Here is a 6,000-nt window from a genome sequence, read left to right on the forward strand (position 1 = left end):
TTAGTAACATATTTGACTTTAATGTTCCAGGTGCCACTCAACAATGCAACCATAGTCAATGTAATTGCTGCTTACTGTTGGTCTATTACATTGTGAGCATTCAGAGTTTAAGAAACTAGTCTCTTTTCCTTATAATGAAAAGTTTATACATTTTGTGGTATAGCAATATATATATATATATATATATATATATATATATATATATATATATATATATATATATATATATATATATATATATATTAATGAAAAGTTTATACATTTTGTGGTATAGCAATATATATATATATATATAATAATGAAAAGTTTATACATTTTGTGGTATAGCAATATATATATATATATATATTAATGAAAAGTTTATACATTTTGTGGTATAGCAATATATATATATATATATATATATATATATATATATATATATATATATATATATATATATGTCTTTGTGTCTGTGTGTGGGTGTATGTGTGTGTAATCCGCTCGAAACTGGGTTGCAAAAGCTAAGCCAGGCAATTTGTTTCGTGTGTGTGTGTATACGATCTCGTGTTTCAGGGGAAAAGTGACAAAAATACCGAAAACCCAAGGAACATTTGCAAGGAGAGTATATATTTCGACCGTTTCGTCTTTATTGCTCTAGCTGTATTCTCTTGATTCCAATTTGCTGGATATGTTCAGAATTCGGTGCTTTTATTTCCTCGATTTGACAATCTATTTCTTCCTATTCTCTCTTCTTCTTACAGTTAGGAAAATTTGCAGCTAGCAAAAGTGTACAAAAAGCAGGTAAGTCATGCAGTTAAATTCGCTGCTTAATTTGTATCAGGTTCAATTTGTAACCAAAAATGTAAAATGTCCTTTAACACGAAATAATTACTAGCTTTCTGAATATTACTACTTAGTAGTGAAAGGTGAATATATTTGGCATACAACATTTCTCAGACACCGAGAATTTAAATAATATCTTCACTTAGCATAATAAATGTATATTAAGTTTTGTTGGTGAAATTTGATGAATTCCTCATTTGAAAGTTCCTTAGTTCTCTCTTTGGGAAGTTAAAAGTTTTAATGTATATTTCTAACTGTATTGCTAAATCAGATTCTCAACAAAAAAAATCAATTTATAACATTGTTATTTGTGTTTATACCCCCATAGCATAGTTTTCATTTATCACATCGTCGGTACACTTTACCCAGGAACGGCGTTTGGGGGTGGCAAGTGGGGCGACAGATCCAGCCATTTTCTCAACGCCACTAGCGGGCAACGGCTGTCCGATAATTTGGATCTCAATTTTTCGCTCTGGTCCCGCGCGGTCATGGTCGGCTCTAGGAACGGCGTACTCCTAACACCGCCTCTGACTTTACCTATAGTGTGTGCAGTTTAATATTTTTGATATTACAACATGTTAACATATCACTTTATGTGATTTTGATTGGTCAAATCGTGGAAATAGTTTCCTTACAAAGCCTTCTGGAATTATTTTAATTTACTATTACTATCAACATTTTGGCAGCCATTTTTCGAATCGCTTCCCCAAAGGGAATTGGGGGAAAATTGGTCACAGGGTCTCATTACGCCTTCTATAGAATATCATTCTCTGAAAAAGGGCGTAAAACCATAAGACAAGAAAACAACATCAAAATAAAACTCAGTGTATGGTCAATTGATAGCAGGCGTTGGGGGGGGGGGGGAGTAGGAGGTATACATGTAATATGGAATCCATTCTATACACTAGCGTGGCTTAAATGATTACTTTCACGTGAATATCCCACCCACAGAATGTTTAGCAGTGAAACTGACACATTTTACTGTTAACATGTTTCGTCTATCCTAACCGGTATCAAACTATGTGACATCACACGCATTGGACATTCTGTGTTGAAAAATGATTTTGTCAGTGTAAAAATTTATATTTATTTGGAAGGACACTTGCTCTTTGATTTATAATTTTTTTTTAAAGTCTTCTTTTAAATCTTAATGGTTGTCGAACTGCGTATGGGACTACTTTTTACTACGCGCAACATATGAAAGATGCACCATCACAGTCAGAAAGAACGAAAGTTTTCCTTCTTTTTCTCAAACTGTTTATATTAACATAAATAGTATGTGATACACAGAATCTCAAATGGGTAATGATTTAGTATTAAATTTATGAAACTCTCTGAATAATGTCCAGTTTTTGCTCGCCAAGACTCGCAAAAGCTGGGCATTATTCAACTCGTTTCATACATTCAATATTAGATTATTACCCATTTGAGATCCTCTATATATTCAACACTTATAATAACACCTCATGACATAACAAATAACGTCATAACCACTTACTAAGAAAAGACGTAATGACCTAGGCATCCAAATGTATTTCAATGTCATTTCACTACACTATTCTACTGTTTGGTCTAATAAAATTATTATTTTGTGTCATGCAATATATACTTTATTACATTTGTTCTCAATCGAATGAAATTTAACGAACTCTTCGAATCGTTTCAATATTGTGCTTGCCATAGCTTGCAAAATGATACAAATTATTCGACTCGTTTCATAAATTTAATTTTAAAAGAGCTGCCATATATAGCATGCTCTATTTATTACTAAATCTTCGTCTTATAAACTCATTGAAATATCGAGAGTATGATATATTTATCGAATTATGATATATTTGCCGTATATTCTAGCTTGTATGTCATCTATGTCAGGCACAGGATTTGTGCCTTTGTGCTTTCAACAACTTTGTCTTCCTTTTGATCATACTACTTGTTTGTGAACTGGTGAACTGGTAGATAGTTGTCAGTGTATTGCTTAGGTTTGTTTGCCGTGCCGATTTACGTACCCGTACTGGCTTGTGTGTTGCACTCACATATGAAATGATTGTTTGTCTCTGCTTTACTCTCATTCTGTACTATAGCAAGGTCTATTGATCTACTAATCCATTAACCTTGCACCTTGTTGACCACGAGTGAATTTCTTGCACTGTCAATTTCAGTACACTGTTTCGTTTCTTTACTTATCCTTGTTGAAACCGTTTTTAGATGCCCTCCCATCATCTTGTTTTGTTTTCCTTAAAAATGTTAATCCACTGCCTTTTCGACATATTGGACCTTCCTATGTGTTTCCTCTGTTGATAATGTTTGTTTCTTTGTTCACTTTGGTAAGATTGTATTCATGGACTTAATTATTCATTCTTCAGAATTCCCCACGTCATTTCATATTTCCCTTCTTTCTGCCTCAACAGTATCAAATGATTACTAGGACTCTTCCCCGATCTTACTGGAAAGATACAATAGGTTCACGCCAGCCTTAGATGTAATGCAGTGTGCATGGACAGTAGCATTTCAGCCTTTCCATTCATGTCTTGTATTTCATTTTACGTTCAGTCCAAGAAGGTTATCGTAAGATGGAGGCTGTTTGGTTATTGATGGTTGAAGCTCTATTACCGCCATTTAGCTTCAAGCCCAATACTTTCTCTACCCGCTGGGCATTTCTTACTTTACTCTTCATCCTTTCAAGTTCAATGTGCTTTTTACTTTCAGCAATTCGAGTTATTTGTAGCCTTCTCCCGTCTATATGTTTTTATTCTATAGCCATTTAGGAGCTTCATGACTTTTGTCATTTTTGGTGTACCGTGCTTGATGCTTAGAGCAACGCACTTATCGATTCCAAAATTTCATATGTACGTCATCAAATATAATCCTTAATATTATATTTCAGAATCATTTATTACATAAAGCTTAAAATCACTTATAAACATCAGATGATGTATCTATGTGGAGTACTTCCGGGGTCAAATCATTAGTGACGTTCTCTCCGCGCTCTTTTCAGAGGAATGAGTGCAATCACGTATAGCTGTGGTGATATTGACTCTTCTTGGCTGATACCCCCTCTCTGAACTAGAGATTTAGTCATTTCCTAAAATTCGTGATTTGGATTCGATATGGCATCTTGTCATTAACTATGATCCTTAGTATGTTTTGGTTATGCCAACCAGCTCCAGGACATCCAGGAACAACAAATGGATTATTGTGTCATTGGCTTTTTGTAAGCGTCCTACAGGATTTTTATGTTTCCTTCTGCAGACCCGAAACACCATTATATAGAATAGCCTCTAGTCTTTTGTCTCTCTTGATTCTTTTTGATGGTCCCTTTGCTCTACGAGTATTACTTGTATGCGTAGGTTGTCATATTTACAATTATTACATTGGTTACTTTCCACACAAGTTATGGGCAGGCTATTTGTTTTAGGTGGTCACTGTTGGATTTTTTTCCTTGTCCTTCGTCATGATGACCATGCGACTTTTTGCCTTCGATGCTTGGACGTTGCAGAATTCCATGCAGTCCTACGGTTCGCTTGCTAATCGATAATATATGCTTTTGATCTTCTTTAGCCAGAATCTATCATCCTTTATAAGGCCCAGAAGCTTCTGAGTATTTTCCGTAAATTTTCTTGATGAATTCTATTTATGTTATTGTATCTCATTCTTCTTCGCTTTTCACCGACACCTTTCTTTTATTTTGCATAGCCATCATGCATCGCCCATATGTTTGGTTGCTTTTCCAAATCTGATTCTCCATGCTTGCTTCTGTTATTATCATAACCGATGTCGTTGCAGCTGAATGGTATCAACCCTCAAGGTGAAAATATTTCTGATAACGGAGGAATGAGCTTGAGAGTAAGCATGTGTACTTGCCATTCTAGCTAGAAAAACAATCTGTTCATATGACCTTCAAAGAAGTGCATAAACGATATTAAATCTAAGAAAGGAACACGAGAGCAATAAGAATATATATGGGAATTAGCTTATTATGCAATATCTAAAATCATTAGGAAAGATAGTCAAGAGCACCTTGCGTTTTATCAGACTCATTCAAGGTTTTATCAGGTGAACAACCATAATATTCCTAGTTTTATTTATTTTCTATACAGCATCTCAGACAGACAGGCAGGCAGGAGGACATAATATCACCTTTCTAACAGATGCATGGGGATAAAAAATATATGTTATGTTTTAAATTAAACATTATGACTATCAATGATAATTTTAAAAAAATAGCAAAACGTTATGAAACATCTTGACCGATTGAAATAGTACACATTTAATGAAACAGGTTTTGTGAAAAGAGAAACACACAAAAATTTACATATATTTATTTTTTAATATAATGATATAACTAAAATCCATAGACATTACTGTCTCAACGAGACCTTCTTAAATTTTGTACTACTTAGTATACTTTTATAACGTTTATCAACAACAAAAGCTAAAACATTATTTTCCATCTGCCCTGTTAACATTATTTTCCATCTGCCCTGTTAACATTATTTTCCATCTGCCCTATTAATATTATATTCCATTTCCTTTCCAAGTTTTCATACAATTTACATTTTCCATTCAATTTTCATGACTGTAGAAGGAATGGTTGTGAGATACTTATAAGTAGCGAATGGATAACGGTCAATCACAAATAACAACCTATATACTTTGCAGTTTATGTTTATTATTATTATTATTATTATTATTATTATTATTATTATTATCATAGGTTAAAAGATAAATCTTGTAAAGGTTGTGGTTTTTTGTGCGAAACTTGCTGTAGGTGATTTCATAGTATTTGTGATAGTTTTGTTCCTCATGTTTCTAGGTATTCAAAGTCTGTTACAGTTGCACTTCTGTCAGTGTAAGCTAAGTTCACAATGAGTCTAAACAGACTAAAAGATTTTCAGTTTAAATATATAAGAATTACTGGCTTGAATAAGTCTGTTAAACGCGGTTATTAAAGGTCCTTTACGAGATGTGATGCCTGAGAGAAAAAAAAATAATGAATAAGAAATATAACCTAAACCAATTCACGAAGTATGATACCCTGCGTAAAATCCATCTGTCTATACAATACGCAGCAGTAAATGTTGAGAAAAGTAACTGAATTGTGGTTTAACAATGACAGTTATGTTAATCATACAATATTAATGACACTAGAAACCGTTTTTAAATAAAAATAGCATG

This window comes from Sinohyriopsis cumingii, chromosome 15, assembly GCF_028554795.1.
Source record: "Sinohyriopsis cumingii isolate HCF-2022 chromosome 15, ASM2855479v2, whole genome shotgun sequence".
NCBI classification, from domain to species: Eukaryota; Metazoa; Mollusca; class Bivalvia; order Unionida; family Unionidae; genus Sinohyriopsis; species Sinohyriopsis cumingii.